The sequence below is a fragment of the Python bivittatus genome, unplaced genomic scaffold, assembly GCF_059951505.1.
Source record: "Python bivittatus isolate LINGU-HERP-01145 unplaced genomic scaffold, Pbiv_v1 ctg000330_np1212, whole genome shotgun sequence".
Taxonomy (NCBI): Eukaryota; Metazoa; Chordata; class Lepidosauria; order Squamata; family Pythonidae; genus Python; species Python bivittatus.
Genome location: NW_028277058.1, coordinates 31,098,957 through 31,122,859, shown reverse-complemented (window position 1 = coordinate 31,122,859; position 23,903 = coordinate 31,098,957). Strand labels below are relative to the sequence as shown.

Sequence of the window (23,903 nt, the reverse complement as noted above, 5' to 3'; positions counted from 1 at the left end):
CCCTATAAAATCTATTTCTTGTCTAACACAATATGGTTAATACAAGTGAAACAGGAAATCCATAAATGAAAGGTAGTGCATAAATAAATTAAATTACCATGCATAAAACATGCAAATGATTTAAAGACTGCATATGAAACCCTAGTTCATTTTCATTCATCCCAGATTGCATTTTGGCAGGACAAATAGTCACTGATTAGGTCCAGATTAATGCACTCCCAAAATTGTCCAATATGTTTTAAATATGGACAAAGACATTCAGCTTTCCGTATATTTCTTATTTTGTTAGGGGTGCTGACAACAAACTACAAAATCAAAGTGACATTTTTTTTTTCCAAATCTCAGACTGATTGATAAAATACTATGTTCTATAAATCCTTTTTCTAAATAAATTCTCATCGTCCCTTGCATCCCAATGACAATCCAGGCTAGAGATGATGCTAGCTATAGTCCCCTGGTTGGGGAAAACTGCTGTTTAACCTATATTTAGAATACAATAAATATATTCAACTGCAAGTCTTCATTAATTTTTATCTGTTTCTGAAATGCAAATAACCTTGACAAAATAGGGGATATATTGTATACTGCTCTGTATGCCAATCAGCAGCCTTAAATACTCGCCTCATTTCCCAGTTGAGATGAGCTTGCAAGAGGATCTGCAGTAAAAAAAAAAAAAGTTCCCTCAATAAGATCTAAATCACTGTTTCTCAACCTTGGCAACATTACGATGTGTGGACTTCAACTCCCAGAATTCCCCAGCCAGCATGCTGGCTGGTAAATTCTGGGAGTTGCAGTCCACCCGTCTTCAAGCTGCCAAGGTTGAGAAACACCGATCTAGATAGAGATCTGTTTCCGTACTACAGGATTTGCAGCATATTAAACTGACTGCTCTAGGCGGAAGGGACTAGACAATCTCCAAGGTTCCTGCCATTCCTAATGTTTTATAATTCTGTGACCTTTTAATAGCAGAGTTCAGCAATTGCTGAACTACTAATCCAGCAGAGCAATGGTGTGAGGTACAGTGAACTATAGTTACACAACAAGTGGAAGCCTCTAGGTTTTTCATCCTTGTTTTATAGGATAGAAATCATATTCCTGATGAGCCCATTATTTATGATATTGAATTATATTATGCTTGTCTTTTAATCTTGTAAAATATTTTTTCCATGTTAGTATCTTTCTAATTTATGGAAATTAACCCACTCTGAGATCCATAAGATAGTGGGATATAATTATTTTTGTAAAATATATGAAAATGAATAGTTTTGTGATACTATTTTTAAAAGATTATTTTCAATTTTATTTTAGAATCCAATGTCATAAGATTCATAAAAATGTCAGAAAACAATCCAATTTAAGTATTTCTAAATTCACAGACTTCAATGGAGAGACTTAAGCTCATTTTAAACATTTTCATGGAAATCAGCAGGAAAGAGAACTGCCCAGTGTTCTCATTCCAGCTTGGGCTTCCTTCTTCTAAAGATTAATCCTAGGTTGGCATGGTGATATTACATGGCTTAGATAGATTCAAGAAACTTCTTTTTTTATTTGGCAAGAGAAGAAGAAGAGATGACTTTTTTGCTTTTCGTACTTCAGCTTAGCCAAACAAAAGTCACATCCCAAACCTGGACTCTGGCCAATTCAATTGTTTCATTCTTGGGTTCTATTTGGGAAATATAGCCCCTGAGTTAAAATGTTATTTCAGTACTTCTACACTGCAATATCAGCCTTTTATAAGGGTAAGAAGGAAACTATTTCTTTCAACTGCAGCTTGAAATGAAAAGGAGGGCACAAAGAGCTACAGGACACTGACCATGACAAAGCAGCTTTATTTATTTATTAAGGAGGAATAGGCTGCATATTTCACAAAAATTAAAAGTAATAGCCCCCAAATAGGATTTCAAGAAGCTTGCTTTGATTATGTGGACAAAAATAAAGCACATATGGAACAATTCAGTGAAATTTTCAGACTTACTTCACTGAAAACCAATAGATTGCCAGATATGTCATTTACATGCCCTTATTATACATGTATTAAAGATTAAAATTCAGTCACAAAGCCTGACTTATATGCACTTGTGTATTTCACTTGTTGTAGGGAAACGTGAAACTGGAATGCAACTCTAAGCCTCCTTTTGAAAAATGTAGTCTGTAAACGACACAAACATTACCACAAAGAAGCAAAGACATGTACAAAGACACATACACACATTCGCATAGGCACACACATTTATTAAGTCTTTCACTCTGAGAGCCTTCTAAGGGCTACTTGTGCACATTTGCATATATTAAATTAGTTCCCATAAAAACAGCATAAGGATGATATCTCCCTGTCAACACAGTGACAAATGTTCTGACAGCCTTTTAGTCTGGAAATATGCTGGTGTGTAAATATGCTTAAATTCATAGCTCCTAAAAGAGAAAGCAATTGTCTGATCTCAAAATCACAAGTAACCACTAAGAATATTCACCTTGTGAAGCCATTTCTCAACCAGGTCTTTGGCACTTTTCTGAAGTATTCACAGTATCTATGTGCCTTTTTTCATTTTCTGCTGTGTGCGTAATTTCTCTCATTGTAAGTAAGCCTAGCAATTTCTTCAAAGCTTCTTTTTTAGGCGTGATGGAGCATGGAGTGGATCTTTTGTCTCAGGAATATATTGCTGAAGCTGTCATAGAGAAAAAAAATTGAAAGTGATAAAGTGAACTTTCTAAGTCTCTATGTAAACATATTTTAGACTGGTCTATACTGCTGATGGATGAGACGGCCTGTTTACCTTGGAAATAACAGTCTTTTCTTCTTCAAATCATCATTCAGACCTGAATGTCATCCAGAAGTGATTTCTGCCTTCTTCAACTTATCCAGCATCTGGGGCCATGAGATAACTCTCATGGCACTGGCTCTTTCACTGACTCCTTCATTATTAGCCTCCTAGTGAGCGAGACAGAATACAATGAATGTAATAACCATACTTCACACAACAGGCCCTCTCTCGCCTTTAAATTGAAAATCCCCTTATTACAAAACAAGGGGTGTTCTTTTTCTTCTACCTTTAGGTAGATCTGCCACATTCATCGGGTTTTACAAAAACGCAGCTGCTTTCTAAGCTACAGAGAAATTGCATCTGCTAGACAGTAATTCTTCTTAGCTTGAACTGTATTATTTTCTAAGTAGTTGGTGAGAGATTGTCTCTCTCCTAATGTATGTTCAGTTCTCTGTTTGTGTGTTGGTGTATGGGAGAAAGAAATACAAACATATTTTGAATGCAACCTATCAATGGATTTGGTTATCACTGTGTTTTACATCATAAGTGACTGTTGAAACTGAGAAGATACCAGAAATTGCAAGTAATGAATAGTCCTTCAACGTTTTTGTGGCTTTATATCTTTCTTTCTCTCTGCGTGTGCCGTTTATAAACACTACAGGAACAGTTCAAATGATTAATGCACTTCTTACCTGGAACATACATTATTTAAAGATCGTAATGAATACAGGAACTGGAACAAAATCAGTCTTCTTAGTATAGCAGCATTCTGAAATATTTTCTGCAGTCAGAACTATACTATTATTTGTATTACTGTTTGCTCTAATTAGAGTAAGCTGTTCATTACAACTGATTTGTTGACTGCATCTTTTGCAGTGCATCACTGTAAGGTGATACATAAATGCAGCAAAAGATAGCAAGATATAGTACTATAATACTATAGCTACCATTATTACTTAGAAAATCTGAAGCATGCAACCATTTTTTAAAATTTTCAGAATGATTGGTAAACAGTGTGATTCTTTAAGTTGTGTGTGCTGATACCAGGTGGTCCATCTAGCATTGTAGCTGAAGGTATGTATTCACTGTAGTGACCGGGCTAGTAGGATGCTGCAGTAGGATGCTGGTTTATTTTTCTGGCTGCAAGATGTTTGTAGTGGAACGTATCATACATACTCATTCCACATGGAGCTTCTCGGTGACATCTTACTTTGAGAGATGGCAAAAATGTTTGACTTTACATATTTGTAAATTGTGCATGCACAGAATTTTGTACCATTGTCTGAACGAATGACATTACTTTCTATTGAGCTGGAAAAAAACAGAATTCATTCATTACACTAAAAGCTGTGGCTTGGTTTAGCATATTGTATGAAACTGGCCCTTTTGGTTTGCAATCCTGGTTTATAAGAGTATTGTGTGAATCTGGTTGAATGTAGTTTAGTCAATAAAATACAATTAAGTTGTGTATAAATACAACTGTAGTACAATAACTCATTTTTAGCAACTTACAGAGGAAGAAATGTATTATTGCATAATTTCTTTGTTTCTGTGAAAATCTTTTTATTCACCAAGGCATTTATGGCAACTTCTAAAATCTTCACTCTCCTTTTTTGCTAGGCTTGCTATGGGCTGTACAGCACTTTTTAATTTAGTGTGGTACTCAAAATGACATAGAATGATGCTTGTATAAGGCTGTTATGAATAAACTCTGATAACCTATACAGAGAGCTCTGTAGTCCTTTAAATGGAAATGCAAAGAACTGAATCTTGGAGTCTGTATGAAGTATGTGTTCTACCATTGAACACTGGTCCCTCTCCAAAGATGATGGTACGAAACCGCCACTGGTGATTCTCATTCTAACTCATGATAAACAACAGCCTACCAAGGTTTAAAGAAGAGGTTTTTGTCAGTCTGTATTTTTAGATATCCATTCACATAGGGATGGTGAAGTCTGAACTGATTACCTTCTGAATGCAAAGTCTGGATCTGAATTCTTGATAAAGGGCACATGAGTTTCAATAAGCCCAGCAACCCCATCCTGGTTCTCAGTAGGATCCCTGCACCTACTTTTTTTATTTTAATTAAAAATGCTTTTAATTAAAATGAATAAATAGGAAGGTATAATAGCATAAAGGCACATCATATCTCAAGCATAATATTTATTTCCAAGAATGCCTCTGGGCCCAAAATTGTGAGTGGTTGCAGCTTGGTCTTGTCAGGATTAATGAGTCTATTTTTCCTCATCAAGACCTGCACAGCCTCCAGGCACTGGGCTATGACTTCAACAGTGTCACTTGGCCAGCCCAAGATTCAAGCTCACTCTAGATAGCCCCACAAAACCTTACTTTGGGCCCCTCAGCTAGACCTGTACAGTCAGAATCCAATTCTGGCAAATCTGAGTGACTTTATCTGCCACATAGCAAGAATATTCCTCACAGAAGCCCTGCAGAAGGTCCTGCTGCCTGTCCTTTCCCAAAAAGATTTGGTCACCTTAAATAAGGCCACTAAGTAGCTGTTGGCAGGTGCAATAAGGGCATCACATTTAACAATAATATTTGGCAGCCCTTATCACCATGATGTAATACCTAATATGGGTTCTTGTGCTCAGTTGGATTAACTGTTCGTCTTCCTTCAATGGTACTCCAGGCATCTCTTCCTGCACTTCATCTCCCAGAGCTCCTCAGAGAACCAAGATGCAAGCTGGGATTGGTGCTGGGGGAGAGGTCACATAGGGGCAATCCAGTCAAAGGCCATCTCCACCTGCCTATTCCAGGTTGCATCTAAAGACTAAGCTGAAATGTCCACCAAATCCTTGGGGAAAACCCCAAGTTCCCTCTGGAACCCAGCTGAGTCCATCAGTTGCCTAGGATGGGCCCTATCCCCCTGCAAGATAGGGTGGTGTTAGTAAGCCAAAAAGCAATCAGAAGGTGATCTGTCCACAGCAACAGACTGATACCAATGTCCTCCAAAACCAGATCACTTCTCAACTACCCTGAAACAAAAACCAGGTCTAATGTGCAACCCTGCAGTATGCATCTGGCCCACAATGACTTGGGACAGGTCCATGGTTGCCATGGAGGCCACAAATCTTAGTACTTCTATGATTTTGTATGATGGTTGGTTTGGATGTTATTTATTTATTTATTTATTTATTTATTTATTTATTTATTTATTTATCATATTTATATAGCCGCCCATCTCACACAAAGTGATTTTATGTATTATTTTTAATGTTAATGTTAATATATTGCTTTATTATTTTATTCAATGCTGTTTTAACTGTTACTTGTCACTATTTAAGGCTATGGTTTGTTATTATCATTTGAAATTTGCCACGGGTTGGCTTGCTAGAAGTGCAGGGGTACAAACTTGACAATTCTATAAAGAAAGAAAGAAATATCACCATGTATTTTATCTATAGGATCACTGTACTGTAACTGAATCATTCACCTCCTGTTTTTGGAAATCAGTTTATTTTTGAAAAAAAGTTAATATTCAGTAGGAAGTCTTAAAGGTTATTTATACAAGAGAATTTTGGTTTTTTGCAGGGCAGTGCAAGAATAAATTCAATTTACATTCTGACATTTGCACCCTCAGTGCCTAATTTCAAGATGTGAATATTAAGTAATAGCACTGCCTATTGGAAAAGTGAGCGAAAAATGCTAACATGTCATTGTACATACCTATCTGAACAATATGACAAACACAAAGTTGTACAGTGAATTAAACCTTTGAGCCCATCTCTGGGAACATAAAATCTATCTGCCTGTCTGAATAGCAATCTGGATCCAGTTTCCTATAGATGTGCTACTGGCTATATGTAAAAACTATACTGTTGAATGAAGATCCCATTTGTATTAAACACTGCATATGTATTGTTATTCCAGCATAAAATTTGCAAGCATACAGACATTATGCTCTGAATCTCAACCGTCCCTCAACATGCCCTTACCAGCAAGAATTTCAAATAGCATGCCTGGAAAGAACATTTCTTTTATTGAATCTGCTTTTAGTCAGAGTAGATAATATCAGGGTCTCTTGATCAATGGATTCAGTGGTAACTGCATATGAACATAACATGTGGAAGAGGTGATGCCATACTAGAAATGATGGCCTATTATTTTAACAGGCTACAACTATTAGACAACTCTTGTATCGCACTTGCATGTTGATCTGAGCAACAACGGAACTTTGGTATTAGTGAGGATAAACTGATAAACAGATACACTGAATACAAATCTCAGTTCTTAGAAACAATCTAGTAATCAAAACACTTCTAAATTCCTTTTAGTTGCATTGACTAAGATAATTGGACTTTGAAGTGCTTTACTTTGACAGGATTGTAGCCATATTTATGGCCAATATATAATTACTGGTGCTTCCATTTCAAAGATAGGGATGGAAGAGTTTGCCATTTTGTTTGTACCTGACTTATTTCACCAAGTACAAATTTTGTCAGGAAAAAATTTGCTGTTTCAGCATATGTATTTTCCTGCATTTTTTCCTTAATAAAATGCACTTACCTATATAGTGTGTACATTTTTGTCTGCATTTCCATCTAATGTATGCATTTTCATGTGTATTATGTCCTGTGTTTAAACATTCAGAAAACTGAATATTTGGCGATGAATTTGCATTTCAGATTCTCATAAGAAATCTCCAAAATAATTTCTTCACAACAATTCATATCTTATCCCAGACAAAACTGAACAGGCAGTCATGATATGAAAATAAAACAATGCTAATGAGATATGCCCTACTAACTACCAAAAACAGATTTACTACTCAATAATTTCACAAAACAGAAATTAATACAAAAAAATCCTAAAGTAATATGAAGAATTTCATATACATATTTGATACTTATATTCAGAATGTTTATAGATATCCTTTATTAAAAAACAACATTGCTTTTGGATGTTTGAAGAATGAAGACCCTGGCATTCCTTTCATATTAGATGAAGAACACAGGCAAATACATGACTTTTTTCCCAAGATATAAACATGGATTGTAATAGCTCAGATTAAGATATAGTTATGGACAACTGGAAGCCACAGATGCAGATGTATGGTATGCACCAATCTACATCAGAAGATTCAAGAGAGTTTGAGTGAGCACTGAATTGGATAAATGCATCCAATGGAGCATTGGTTAAGTGCATGGATGAATGCCTAAAGGGTTCTCTTTTGCATTGATCTCTTTGACTACACTGAGATGCAAGAATATTTACTAAATAAAATGCAAAGAAAGCTTTGTCTTTTAAGATGCAATGAAATTCTATAGTCCTATTTAGTAAACTGTATTTAATTTCATTTTTCTTTTCTACTAATTGAAGCTAAAAAAGAAGAAATCAGACTAACTGTCCATTTGTGTGTCTCACTTGGGTGATTCACTTACCCATTGAACCATTGTGTTAATCACGTTTGAACTCCCACAATAATAATTAAAGAAAAATCAATTTAACGTAAATAACTTTAAACTCCTCTCTCTTCCCCTCTCCTCGTTCTTAATATTCTGAAGAGTGCAATGGCAGAGCTACAGAATGAAAGGAATTTTATAAAATGAAAGAAAGCAAGTGAAGCATAAATCATGCAGGCTGGTGAAAGCTGTGATGGAAGGTGAAGATGAAATCTAAAAATAATTTAAATTCAACAAGCCCCCCCCCCCCCCAAAAGCATATCAGCTTAATTTCCTGTGCTAAAATAACTTTTAGGAGAGTGGAATAAATGGTGGGACTTTCATAGTCATAGCTTTCACTGTGGGATCCTCCAGCAAAATCTGAGAGGCAGAAAGAAACAAAAGCAAACAGACACACCAAGATTAGGTGCATGGATTATAGTACTGCTAAGGCACCAAGGCCATGATGAGAAGAGAAGAGAAGAGAAGAGAAGAGAAGAGAAGAGAAGAGAAGAGAAGAGAAGAGAAGAGAAGAGAAGAGAAGAGAAGAGAAGAGAAGAGAAGAGAAGAGAAATGTTTCCAATGAGCAAAATTTGAGGCCTACTAGCAGGGAAAAAAAAAAAAAAAGATTAAACTGTATTACCTCTAGCCACTGAGAAATTCCCCAGACAGTTTGGATGTAATTTAAAAAGATCAGGGGGAAAAACAAACAAACAAACTTCTCAGTATTACGGCTATATGGTTTAAGGGCGTATATTTGTGAGGTGGCAGCTCTAATCATTTTTATTGACTTGCTATTGAGAGATAGAGGTGAGGCATGGCAGACAGATGAGGTACCACATACCCTATTTTTTTCAGATCTTCCATAATTTGCTTGAAAATATTTATTCTGAATATTAAAAGGTTGTTTTAAAATACAAATGACATATATTCAATATAGAATAAGATATAAGTAAAATTCATGTGCATAATTGTTTCTTTCATATGTAATATTAGAATACCTGGGATGGACCTATGAATTTTAAAAATATATCCCAGTTAAACACTAATGGTATTTTTCCGAATCATTTACATACATCACTGTTTTTAATGTATCCACTTCCAATATTTAATATATTCTTTGTAATAAGTATATTTGACTTTTTAAAGGAAAAGTATTTTAATTTGTATATGATTCTAGTTCAACAAATCCAAATGACATATATTCAATATAGAAGTATTACATTTACATGCAATTTAAATCAAGATTTAGAACACATAAATTGCATTATCCACATAAGCCTTGATGAAGATTAATTAATATAAGATTTTCTTTCAATATGAAGTCATTTGTCTTGCAGCTAAAACACAAAAACTGTATTCACTGTTCAATTGCTCCAAGACATTTTTAATGGACTTTAAAGTATGGTTCTGTGACTTCATCTGCTGCTAATGTTATGAAACGTGCCTGAAAGCTTACTAAACAGTTTTCACTTGAATAGGAAAAGATTTCCATATCTTTTCAGATTTTCTCTCCCTTAGATCAGTAAAAGGTCAACAGTGAAAAAGAAGAATTAAAGAAAGGTTTGTTTTCAAACTCTGTGTGTGTGTGTGTGTGTGTGTGTGTGTGTGTATGTATATGTATTGGTATTTGTATTCATTCATTTTATAATACTGAACATTTAAACAAGTGTCCCATCATCTAGTTAGTCCAACAAAATATTTGATTATGTATATATTAATTGACAAAATTGCACATGTATCTATAGTCAAATTTTATGCAGTATTTCATCAATTAGAAGTGAAACCATGATATGTCTCTAACCATGTTCAGCCAACATACTCAATACAGTTTATCAGGAAATGGTTGATAGCATATGATGGATACATCACATGATACACCAGCAGCCACTGCTGCTTATTTAAAATTTGTTTTGGTGTTGTCAAATCACCTGTCAGCAACATTAATCTGCTGCTTTCTAAAGGCTGTGAGTCTAGTCTCTGATAGAGGACATGAGAACCATACAATAAACCTTATCTAAGCTAGTGGTAGCTCTTGGCAAGCTATGCAGAGCAACAGGGAGGAGTAACCACAGGTAAATGTGGAAATGACTGTTGAATCATAATTTAATTTAATTTAATTTAAATTTAAATTTATACCTCGCCTTTCATTTGAGAATGCAATGCTGTTTACAAGGGTGTCCCCTCTTAATCACTATAACAGCAACTCCTATGTGGGAAAGACTGGGTTGGAAGTTGGAAGACAGTAGCCCAAGTCATCCCATGAGCTCTGTAGTTCAACCTAAATCTCCCTGGTCAAAATCTAGCACCTTAACTACTGTATCTAAATGTTCCTATTGTTTTAAGACATTTTTTTGCTACTACAGTCCACATATTAGAAAAATAGCATATCATAATATCTGAATCTTCTATAAATACCCATGAAAGTTTGAGGCTTGCCTAATACTATGCTAACTGATGCCTGAATGAAAGCTTATGTATATTCTTAACATGCTTGCTATTTAAGAACCAGATGATGAATGCTAGCTTTTCTTCCTTGTCCAAAAAAAAGAAAAAAGAAAAGAAAAAAAAGAATTTCAACAAAAGAATGAGCTTTTTCAGCTGCAGAACCCTAGACAGGAAATACCTTCCTGTGAGAAGTCAGTGTCAGTCTGCTGTTCCTCAAGACCATTAGCCACCTCTTAGCATCTTTCAGAAAAATGCATGCACTGGGTAGAACTGAGAAGTATTAAATAGGGACAGTTGAGAGCTAGTAGTAGAGGAGGGCTGTTGGTTAGAGAAGGAGCTGCTTTTTAATGAGAAGATTACAATGAAGGTGGCTGGAGAGAAAAAAGGGAAGGAAGGAAAAGAAATGATGGCTGCTGTGGTCAGAGGAATCAGAAGCTGAGTGGAATCCATGAGGGGCTGGTAAAAAAAAGATCCTTGCATTCTCCCAGAGGAGAATTCCCACAGAGGATATTGGGAGAAGGTAGAAAGCTGAAAGAGCAGAATGGTGTCCTGTCAACAGAAGATGAGGCACTGCTGTGCCTACTGAGAGCCACTGACCTCAGACTCAGATGCTTGCTGAGAGAAGCAAAGCAAGTGACTGAGAAAAGAGGGAGGGGGGAGAAGGAAGGAGAAGAGATAATAAAAGTCTCCAGAATGAAGCTGTAAGGCAATAAATGAGTCAAGAAAGTGTTAACAGAGATAAATAATGAAGGAGAACAGGAGAAGTAAACAACTTAGTGTTCAGGCAGAGAAGCCAGTATAGTTTGTATGTAAATGTGTAATAAACTCCTTTTCTGTAATAAAAGCCTGATCTCCTGCCGGGTTGCCATCATCCCTTATAAAACAACCTATGACACTTAACCAAGGGGTTTCTGTGGCTCCCTTAATATCTCTTAGGCACCAAGGGAAACTTTTTTATTCAACCAAATATTTTAATATTTCCATGATGCATGTTTGCTATTTTTATTTCTGTTTTTTATAGCTGGAAAATTGAAGGGTGCTTTCTATCAAGATGATTGCACTCTGATGCTAAGTTTCTGATGTAGGCAGTAAATAAATTAACAATATTCTAAATTTTTTGCTCCCCCCTTTTCTTCTCTTTTACCCTGTTCATGAAGTCGGAGGGAGGGGGGATAAAAGTGGACAAGCAGAAAAAGGAAAAAATTCACAGGGACAGAGAAGCATAGGTCTGACCAATTTTTTCTCCATTTAAATCATAGTTTACAAAAAGTTGTTGTGTGTGCACTCACTCACAGCTCCACAAGGGCCCTGTTCCTCCTTTAAAAAAAAAAAATGAATGAATGAATGAATGACTATGCAAATTGAGATGACCACTGCCAGTTTGAAAATGAATAGGGCTGCAAGAATCTGGATGACCACTAGATGACAGCAAGGTTTTCTGTATCTTTCTTACCATATACAGTGATCTCCGTATTTCTGTGGCCCTATTTTGATAACTGTAAAAAAAAAAAAAAGAAGAATAAAGCAGTGCTTGTTTGTTTTAAAGTAGAAGAAAAAGTAAGAAAAAAATCCTGGTTTGTAGGAAATAAATAATCCATAAACTCCAGGAGCATTATTCATTCTACTTTTGAAATAAATACTCATCTAGGCCTTTTAATACTTTAGTGATTTAATGTTAAGTGCATATTGCTTTGTGTTTTGTATTTCTTCTTTATAATTGTCTTTGATTACTGTTTCCACTGTATCTTTTGTAAACCAAAGATTTACAAAATCTTTGAGAGACATCAAAGGAGTGGGTATCACATAAATTTTGTAAAGAAATTTATACTTTTAAATAATTACCTTTAAATAAATAAATTAAAAAAAGACTTATTTTCAAAAGATGTACAAAAAGTAACAAGAATGTATGTTAAAAATGCAAACTGTATCACCCCTTAGAAAAAGCTGATAATTAATGGGATCAAGGTAGAAAATGAATTTAACTATTTGCTCATTTGCTGTAGTATTGAAGAAAATTTATATTCTAAAAGTAACAATTACAGTTTATATACTTTCAGGGATAAATTGCTATCTTCCAGCATTTGAAAATCTGGGTTGTACTTAATCCTTAATGGATGCCTTTTAAATATGACTGCCTATATAAGTTGGTTTTCCACCTTTTCTTCAATGAAATCTATGATAATAGAGGCATAGGCTGGTGAAAATGAAAATAAGAATACTCATTGTATTAACAAAGGTGAAAGTATTTGTATTCTGCTTGCTAATACAATATATTATATAAACTCATGAAGAACTGGTTCTTCTGAAGTAAAGGAACACAGCAGGCACAGAAGAGTTTTTAACAATATGTAATGGTGTGCTTTGAGGCAAGAGAAAGGTCAGGCATTAATGGTTTGTACCTGACTGCAAACAATGTTGGAGGACATGTTGACTTTTCCTATAGAAAGTCTTCCTCACAGGTGAATCGACTATCTTCTTTTCCCAGGATTTGGGTTCTGCTTTGTTCCAAAAGCACCTGAAATATTCCATGGCAGCCAGTTGTTAACAGCAGGAGGGAGGTCCTTTTGTTTCTGTCTGGAAGTTATTCTAACACTATACTACAGCTGAATTAATGCTGAATGATGCTTTCTGATATACAAGACTAGCTCTTCTAGCCTTAGGATGTCAATAGCTGATCAATTGGATAATAAATTGTTTTAAATGTAATTAAAATGACAATTGAATATAATATGAGAAGATCCTACAGTGATATGCATTACTATCAATAATATTTTGAGATTTGATTATTAGCAAAAATGTTGATTCAAATATTCGGAAAACTATTTAATAGCATAGCTTATGAATTGAAATTGAAAAGGAAAAAATGAACTATTATTGGGGGCTCTGAAAAAAATGTATGATTCACTAACAAATTGCATGTTTATACAATTTAGCATCAATTTTCCAATTAAAAATCTGAGACATATCTGATGCAAGAAGTCTTGCAAAACAACTGCAAAAATCTTTCATTTTACCAAATCTTTTGTGATTTAGATGCAGGCAATTGTATCATGCAAATAAGTGTTTAAGAACCATACTTGGAAATATTTTCTATGTGCTGCAGAATTTATTAATATTTAATTTGTCTTAAATGAGAAAAGTGTAAGTAATTATTTGTCATTCACCAATTACAGTTGCTACATAAACATTTCGTTTGAAAGATCAATGCTTGCAAATCTTTGCCACAATATAAATCTCTCAAGTAAACCATTCAACAGGTTTTGAGAAGAATGAAGTTAGTATATCTTTCATTATTTTTCATGAATATTTTTCTATACCTTTAATGTTCAACTGAATATAATTCAAACAGCAAATGATAGAAGACTGAATTTTCCAGAATTTATTATTTCATAGGTTAATATAGGAGACAGTTATTTATATCTATCTATCTATCTATCTATCTATCTATCTATCTATCTATCTATCTATCTATCTATCTATCTGACTGACCTACCTACCTACCTACCTACCTACCTATCTTAAAGCAATTAAAAATATAACTTTTGAGACAGGACTGGCAAAGCTATGCAAACTTACACCAGCAATGGACAGATAAAATGGAAAAATATTGACAGTACCTCTCAATCCACACATCTGATTACTCCAAATTGACTTTCTTCATTTCACTTAAAATGTAACGAACTGCTTGGAAACCATATCTAAGTATCTGTTAAGGCTAAGAAAGAAGTTGACAAAGGAAAAAAATGCCCCAGTTACTGTGGTTTTAATGCTTATGGATGAATTTTATGTAACAATATAATACTTTTCAAATTGATCTGCTTATCTTTTAAATTGCATCTTTTAACAGTTTTCAGTTGCATCACTGATGAAAACATGAGTTGAGTGTGTACACACAAATACAGAAATTTTTCAATTTAAAAAAAGAAAAAGGTAAATGGCAATACATAAATAAATAAATTGCATAGGATTTACTCTTTTTAAAGTTTAAATATAGGCCTATCCAGTGATTTTCAAATGTATTCCAAGTCAGACTATGAAATCTTTGAATTTAAGTAATCCAAGCCAATATTTATGTCTGAAAAGGTGCATCTAGATGCCAATTTTTCCAGTGGTCACATTTCTTTGCCACCACTTCTCCAGATTTGTTAGACTACCAAGTAGCTCTGTTCTAAATTACCATGCATTATCAATTATTACAACTATATTTTTTAAAAAATTGCTATTTAATTTTTACATGTAATTTCATTACTATTACTGACAGAAGCACCATCTGAAAGGTTCTTTGTTTTGTTTTGTTTTATCTGCAGGATGTATAAACATTTGAATTTGCCAATATAAATCCTATTTATATATCTACAACACAAGGAAAGAATTCAGAAGATCAGGGACTATTATTTTCACATTATTTTACATTGTGTAAATAAATGAGATTGTGGACCTGTAGACCAACCTATTATTCCTGATAGACACACTGCGAATCTATCTATCTATCTGTCTGTCTGTCTGTCTGTCCATCTAGCCAGCCAGCCAGCCAGCCAGCCAGCCAGCCAGCCAGCCAGCCAGCCAGCCAGCCATTATATGCAGAGAATGAAATTTACATGCATGTTCAATTACAGATTCCTAATTATTGCTATTCACTTAAAAATACTGTAAAGTAGATAATACCAAATCCAAAATGTTTTATTGATAAACTTTCTGTATCCATCCAAGATCCCAAAGACATCAGAAAATTTGAAGTAAATCAAGCATATACTTGTTCCTTAAATTTCTATTTCTCCTTTTCACAAATGATATTCAAAGTAATAAAAATAAAATTCAAGGACAAAGAACCTAATATTATTTGATTGTACTATTAATTTTTACAGAAACATAAAAGACAACATCAGTGCTGCTACAAAATAACTATTGTGATATCTTTCAGTCATGTCATCAAAGATGTACCGTAAGACTTCCAAACTGAGAGATATAACCCACAGAAAATACAGGAAAGTGTGAGAAGACAAATTATATCGGAGCTGGCACTCATTGAATGTTACCAGGCTAAAACCAACTATCCTGGGGGAGGCAAAAACTCGCACTTATGTAGTTGCACACTTCACTACTACATTAGTCAGGTACAAACAAGTTTGCATACATTTATGTTTCATTTTTTACTTTGGCTTGTTTTCTAAATATGCATTTAAGAAAAACCTTTAAACAAATTCCCTTAGATATACACTACTTAAATATTATTCAACATACTTCAGCCTGAAAGCTTCAGTGAAGAAGGTACTAGAACTCCCAATGTAATAAATACCAATTTCAACAAATTCACTGAAAGATTCAGTATATGAAACTGATAGGTAGTTCTCAAGTTACGACTTGAGGGATTGCCATCGCTAAGCGATATGGTTGTAAAATGCAATGTCATGTGACTGCATCACTTAGCAATGGCAATCCAGGCAGTCCCAGTTGTCACTGTAATCCAAGATATGTGGGTCATTAAGTGGGAAGTGGATGGAGTCCCAGGTAAGGAGCATGGGGGTGCCTCAGGTTGCGGAGGGAGGCCCGGCACAGGCCGCACTCAAGTCAGGGGAGAGAGTGCTCAGTGAAGTGGGAGCTCAGAAAAACTGGAGAATGAGGCTGCAGGGTGCATGCAATCGCAGGGAGACTGTGGAAAGAGAGCATGGGGTATATACATACATGTGTGCAAGCACAGGAGGCTGGGGGAAAAGGTGGTGGGGTATGTGCATGCATGTGTGCAATTGCATGGAGGTCATGGAAAGGGTGCAGGGTATGTGCATGCATGTGTGCGATTGCAGGCAGGCCGTGGAAAGAGGGCATATGTGCATACATTCACAGGTTAGGCCATGGAAAGAGGGCAGGGGGCTTGTGCAATAACAGGGAGGCTGTGGAAAGAGGGTGCAGAGTGCGCATGTGTGGGTGTGAGAGGGGGCATAGTGTGAGTGTAATCACAGGGGGGCTGTGGAAAGAAGTCGTTGGGTATGTGCACACATGGGATCACAGGGAGACCAGGGAAAAAGGGCATCGGGTACATGCATGCATGTGTGCAATCGCAGGGAGGCCGTGGAAAGAGAGCACAGGGTATGTACATGCAACTGCAGGGAGACCAGGGAAAGAGGGCACGGGGTGCGTACATACATGTGTACAAGCGCAGGGAGGCCTGGGAAAAAGGGTGCAGGATGTGGGCAAGCAAGGGGGCGAAGGAGGGCATGGTGTGTGCAAGCAAAGAAAGGCCGGGGGTAGGGAAGAGACTAACCCCAACTCCTTGCCAGCTTCCTGTTGACTTTGCTTGGAGGGAGCTGGCAGGGAAGGGCACAAATGGTGTTCATGTGACTGCAGGACACTATAACTGGTTGTAAGTGCTAGCTGGTTGCCAGGCACCCAAATTTCATTCATGTGACTGCAGGGGTGCTGCAACAGCTGGAACTTCGAGGACTGGTTGTAAGTCCCTTTGTTCAACACCATCATAACTTTGAATGGTCACTGAACAAATGGTCATTACTCAAAGACTACCTGTAGTAAAAGAGTTTCCAGACTGATTCTTGTCCCAGGAGACAATTAGGAATTGTTGTTTATGCTTTTAGATTGCTGAAAATCTCTACATTCTGACCTTGCAAGGCCTAGAACCAACTTAATCTGCTAGACAGACATAAAGCTGAGAATGCCTTACCAGCCTGAGAATTTGCTCAACTCCTTGTATGGCTTTTTTTTTTTGCTTTTTTTTAACTTACTGATTTTTTTTTTTAGATTTTTTATCCCACCTTCATTATTTTTATAAATAACTCAACGCAGCAAACATACCTAATACTCTTTCCTCCCCCTATTTTCCCCATAACAACAACCCTATGAGGTGAGTTGTGCTGAGAGAGAGTGACTGGCCCAAAGTCCCCCAGCTGGCTTTCATGCCTAAGGCAGGACTAGAACTCAGTCTCTACTCTAACACATATTATAAAACTGATATAGCTGTACTGCTTCAACCTGCACAAATGAGAGAATCCCAGAAGTGAATGCTCCCCTTCCTTTTTAAAAGTCTTGTATACCCTGATATATAGGTTAATCAGTAACTTACAAAGTGACCAAAGACTTGACTATAGATTTAGTTTGTCAAAGCCTATTGCTCTAGTCCAATCTTCTCCAACTACAGGTAGTCATTGCTTAATGACAGTAATTGGGACCGGAATTTCCATTGCTAAGCTGTGTGGTCATAAAGCATGATGTCATGTAACCGCCTTGCTTAGCAAGGGCAATCATGGCAGTCTCTGTTGCTGTCATTAAGTGAGGATCGTGAATCATTAAGTGAGGACCTAACATGACCGTGACTTGCAACTTCCTGCCAGCTTCCAACAAGCAAAGTCAATGGGAAGCTGGCAGGAAGTCACAAGCTCTGGACAGCTTGCAAGCAGGTCGGTGGGTGGTTGAGTGCTACAGAGTGCAGCCACGTGGGGTGTGGCTGCTGTGGTGCAGTGCAAACATGGCAAGGCAGGGGATGGCTGCTGCAGAGGGCGGGAGAGTACATAAGTGGCTGCTTCAATGTGGCACAAGCAGAGTCAGGCAGGGGTGGCTGCTGCAGAGTCTGGGAGGGCATGCAGATGACTGCTGCAGCACAGCACAAGTGTGGCCAGGTGGCTGCTGCAGAATGCGAGAGGGCGTGTACTACTGAGGGTGGGGGTGTACTGCAAGCAGGCTCATGCTATGCATAGGAGAACCTTGGGATCTTGTACTCCTTAGTCAGGCACCTCAGGAGAAAAGGCAGCAGGAGGAACTCACAGGAGCAACTTGCAACCTTCTCTGCTGGCTTCCCCATTGACTTGGCTTGTGGGAAGCCAGCAGGGAAGGTTGGAAATGGCAATCATGTGACTGCAAGATGTTGCACCCTTGTAAGTGTGAGCTGGCTGACAAGCACCCAGATTGCAATCACATGCCTGCGGGGGTGCTGGGATGGCTGGAACTTCAAGGACTGAGTGTAAGTATCACTCATTCAGCACCATCATAATGTTGAAAGGTTGTCCATTAACCAAGGACTACCTGTAGATGTGCTGTACTTTTTATCATACTGGCTGTGTTGACTGAGGGTGATATATCTGGAGAAAACCAATTTGAGGAAGATCTGAGTTACCATTCACTTGTAGAGGCTTATTTCCACCATTATGGCCTCTTAAATGTCAACACATTACTGTCCAACCCCTTGCACTTAGTTCCTGCATTCAGTTTCAAACAAAAGTACACAGTATAGTCTCAATGATTTTACATTCTAATATTTCATAATGGTGTGGAGGGCTACCTAGGTAGAGCAGTTGTTTTGGGGTGCAGGACTTAGAAAAAGACAGCAAAATAGCAAAGAGTTCATTTCTTATTCCTAGTTGTTTTGATTATGTGCCATCAAATTGGTGTTGACTCTTAATGGCCATCTCCAGAATGATCTATTTCCATCCTGGTCATCCAGGTCTTCCAACGTTGTACCTATTGCTGCTGTAATTGAGTCCATCCACCTTTCTGCCAGTCATCCTCTTTTTTTCCTTTCCTTCCACCTTTCCTAGCATGGTCTTCTCAAGGGAGCTGGGGTCTTTGCATAATGTGTTCAAAATACAATAATTTCAGGCTGGTTATTTGTGCCTCTAGTGAGATGACTGGATTGATTTGTTCTATGATAAATTTGTTTGATGACTTGGCTATCCATGGTGTTCTCAGAAATCTTCTCCAACAAGAGATTTTTAAAAGCTCCAACAAGAGAGTTTAAAAACATCAATACTCTTTCTATCCAGCTTCTTCAACTTTTGCTTCCATAGAGTGTCACAGGGAAAGCTACTGTCAGCACAATTCTGATCCATCATCTGATTTCATTGCCTTCACTGCTATCCTACTAAGTGTTAGTGTACGGCATATTTCTTGGCTGCTGGTTCCTTTATTGTTGATAGTCGATTCTAAAAGGCAGAATTCATCCACTGCTACAATATCTTGGCTTTGAAAAAAAATAAGGTGACCAGCTTAAATTTTCACTTTTCAAAAGTTACACACATGACCGTAACCTATACTGGACTTCATACAAATGTGTGAAAATTACTGAATCAGCATTTGGTAAAAAATATAGCTGGCAACTAACCAAAGCTGTTCAGTGCTAATCCCAGATGCTAATGATATAGTTTTATAGTATATCGTTTTTCTTTCCCTATTTAGTATTCCAAATGGTGCAGGGTAATTGGATCTAGACCCTCTTATAATACTCCTCAATGGCTCTGATCCATATGAATGATACTAATATCTGAATATGTTTAGGAAACTAAATAAAATGAATACAGAAATAAGTTTCTTTCGTGCTTACCAAGCTACTTCTAAGATTAGAAAAATCATGGAACTAGTAGAACAGGAATTCATCAGCCTCTTTTACTTGGCCTTATAGTCTTGAGCTACTCCGAGGCAATGCTGAGTTCATACTGTTGAAAGATCTAGAAGTATTTTTCAAAGTACCATGAATACCTTCACAGTATCAGTATTATATAGTCAATGCAAAATGTTTATAAATATTAAGGCTCTAAGCCTCATTATGAAGTATATCCAATAAAATTAGCTTCAGGGTCAAATTTCTGTTTTTTGTAAGATAGTATTCACACAGTATAATTTCAGTATGACATAATTAGGGTACTTGATTTAATCTTTAATTTAAAAAGATTTTTACAACAGAAAAATTTCTTTAAAAATTGACTGCTACCACATTTCAGCAGCTGTTTGCTTGACTTTAATGAGTTCGCTTCAGTATGTAATAAATAGGAAAGGTATTTCTCAGACAGAGAGCCAATTTGTTGTAGTGGTTAAGGTACCAGGCTAGAAACTGGGAGACTGTGAGTTCTAGTCCTGCCTTGAGCACAAAGCTCAGCTGGGTGACCTTGGGCCAGTGGCTCTCTCTCAGCCCTAGGAAGCAGGCAATGGCAAACTACTTCTGAAATCTTGCCATGAAAACTGCAGGGACTTGTCCAGGCAGTTGCCAGGAGTCATCATTGACTCAAAGGAACAAACAAACAAACAAACAAACAACAAAAACCCCAGATACTTTCAGAATGACTAATGGTAGTAAGGATACAGGATTTGCAAATATACAAAATCAATTTGTTTAATTTGGCATAGTATCAAATATACAATGGGCTGTTCTCTGTTTTTATACACGAACATGCACAAGAGCACACATACACAGCGTCTACATTATCAATAAAACAGAGCGGTCACATCAATACTAAAAGCAGTCATGAGAAGCCCAGCCAACATCCCATCTGTTCTCATGAATTATGTTTAAGAAATCATATGTAATATAGACATTTCTGCCTGCATATCATAAAGCCCTGACATATCCAAGCTTTCATTAAAAAGGCCTTGGGATGTGACTTGAATAACAATCTGTCTCAGCTAATTAGTATTTTCAGTTCAGCATATTCACTTTTAGACGTATTGCTGTTTGCACATAGTAATTTAGGTAAACAGATCCCTTCCACAGCTGCATCAATTAACACCGCTAATCAAAACTGAATTCAGGTAATTAGGTACGTTTATGCAAAAAGTCTGCAATTTGGGGGAAAAGCTAGATTCTATAGTAATAGTTCACTAAGCAGGAATCTCTTTTTGCAAATAAGATGAAGAACAAAGGTAATTTAGCCAAAATGCAAACGAATTGCAGATTCAGTAAAAAGTATATAAATTATATATCAACAATTAACTGAACTGCAACCATTTTTGGAGAACTCTCAGAAGAAAATTGGGTAAATATACACAGAGAGAGAACGTCCTTTTTCATTATTATTTTCCCTTCCTTAATAAACTAAGAAGTATTACAAGTAGTCCTTGTTTAGTGACCACAATTGGACAGCAACTCAGTGAAGTGGACTCCAAGGGAAATTGTGACTAAGCTTACAATCTTACTTCAGCTTCCTTTGCTTTACAGACCTGCAAAGGTCATAAATGTGAGGATTGGTCACAAAGTTACTTTTTCATCACTGTCGTAACTGCGAATGGTTGCTAAATGAGGCAGTTGCTAAACGAGGACTACCTGTAGTGAAAAAGGAACGTACTGTAGAAGTATAGTGACTGATTTCCTTTTAGCTCAACCGCATGGAGGCTTGTTGTCAGCCGTACTAGGCAGAACAGACCAAGAAATCAACTCCACAGAAAGGCTAAAACTACTTTTACTGAGATTGCAATAATCAAATCTTGCAAGTCTGATTGTGCTATAGCTCCACTCCTTTCTTATACTCCAGTGAATCAGGAGGGCATCAGCCTGAGCTGCTTCCAAATATTATCTCATTTCTCAGGACTTAAAAGATGTTTCAGCCCCCTTGCCTTAGCAACTATTCTTGCATATTTCCACCAAGGTGATTTTCCTTATTCTCTACACTTGTATTATATTCTTATGTACTTATATATGTATATATTATGTACTTATGTATTTATATGAATATATTACGTACTTATATACAAACATACATAGATATACTCCAAATACCAGAGAGACTAAATATCATCCCAATCATGATACCTTGAGCAAATTCACTTCAGAAATTTTCAAGGAGATTGGACAATTGTAAAAATTGGAGGCAAGTCAAAAAAAAAAAAAAAAGCCAGTAGAAGGCGTGATGGCTAGATACCTCACTAGATACTATGATTGAAGTCTTCAGCATGGACTTACAAATACTCAGAGAAAAGTCTGATTAGCTGCTGTTCCTTGGATGACGAAGGGTTGGAAGCAATTGAACAACTTACCTCAGTCTCTTACAATACCCATTTACAGGGCAATACTGACCTAATCTTTCTGACAGTGTTTCAGCAACCATTGTCAACTAGCCAATTCATCACCAGTCCTTCTTTAAATACTCTCATCAACACCACAAGGGTTTAGGTAATGGCCTTATGCGGTTTTTTTATTATATCCAAAGCTATTTAGTTCATAGTTCCTTTGACAAGATCTATTTTATTTATTCCTTGATTATCCCACCTTCCTCCAGGCAGGACAAGGCAATGTGCATTAGTTTCTGCCTTGCCACAAAAAACAAAACAAATTTTCTCACCCCAAGCCATGATGAAGGGTTGGCTGACACTGCAGTAAGGTCACCAAGCAAAACAGCCCAGTAGAATGGGCATTTGAACCTTGCCTCTACCTTTGTTTCTGACATTCTTGCCATACTTTCTACAATTTGTGTTAGAGATGACAATTGTTATTGTTGCTAACTTTTTAAAGAAGTTTTCTACTTATTTTATTATTGGCATAATCTGCATTATTACATTTAAACCAATGAGGCTATAGAATCAAGTAAATAAATCAGTTTGTTTATTTATTTCAATGATTTATAGGGAAGCCCGTCTCACAGCAGTGATTTTGGGCAGCATACATAGATCACATCACCATAACCATATATAATGCATAGTGCCATGTTTAAAACAACAACTCCCAAAACAAAAAGCCACATCAACATCAGAGCTTACTAACCTCCCGGCTCAAATGCCTGGGGGAACAGGGTAAAAGCTAACAGGGTTGGGGCCATCCAGATCTCTGGGGGGATGCTGTTCCACAGGGTGGGTGCAGCCATAGAGAAGGCATAACTCCAGGGCATAGTTTGGCATAGGTTTTTAATTATTTCACTTTTATTGGTATAACTATAAACTAGTATAATTGTTAAACCATTGGCATTTTACACATAACATTTTGCAATTTAATTTACAAAATTTTGCAAATTACTTTAGTCTCTCCAGTCCTGCTACAACTCTGCAGCAAGCTTGTTAGTAATTTACTAATCTTCTTATCTTAGAGAAAGGTAATGTTTGCAAGGATGTGAATTGCGTAAGTTTTCTATTCAAGACTATTTTATACATTATACTGCCAGAAAAAAATACCTCCACGTGTTACAGACACATAACAGTCTGATTGCTTGGTATTAATGCCTCATAATATAGGATTAGCCCTATTTTATCAAAATTATAACCCAGACATGGCATGCTGCTATTAAAAGTTTTCACATTTAAGGAGCCATTTACATACTACAATAGCCATATGAAACTTCCAACAGCTAGAAGCATCTTTGAGTGGCAACCACCCCATCACAACAATGGTTGACTGCAGGTGAAAATGAATTTAAGCACAGAGCCATCTTCAGCTTTCTGTCCACAAGATTTTACAGTTTCTCCATGTGGCATTATAAAGTTCATATAACAAAAGTAATGTACTTTTTCCTGAGACAGCTAAACGGAAGCAGAATAAAAATAGGGTATAAGAGGGAAAGATATGGAGTGTCCTCAGAGGAGTAAAAAAAAG

General features: G+C 36.6%; 2 long non-coding RNA genes across 5 annotated transcripts in view; one reads left to right on the top strand and one right to left on the bottom strand.

Moving 5' to 3' along the window:
- LOC148215936 (uncharacterized) overlaps window positions 1-15,047 on the top strand; it is a 37,159-nt gene extending 22,112 nt beyond the window's left edge. The window contains exon 3 of the long non-coding RNA XR_015796437.1: window positions 14,920-15,047. This is a non-coding gene — a long non-coding RNA (uncharacterized LOC148215936). The remainder of the gene's footprint in view (window positions 1-14,919) is intronic.
- LOC107326037 (uncharacterized) overlaps window positions 1-23,903 on the bottom strand; it is a 107,764-nt gene that overhangs the window by 4,667 nt on the left and 79,194 nt on the right. For all 4 annotated transcript variants that reach the window (XR_015796433.1, XR_015796434.1, XR_015796436.1 and 1 more), the window contains 4 exons: window positions 14,230-14,327; window positions 13,012-13,127; window positions 2,775-12,108; window positions 2,472-2,666 (listed from right to left, as the gene is read on the bottom strand). This is a non-coding gene — a long non-coding RNA (uncharacterized LOC107326037). The remainder of the gene's footprint in view (window positions 1-2,471; window positions 2,667-2,774; window positions 12,109-13,011; window positions 13,128-14,229; window positions 14,328-23,903) is intronic.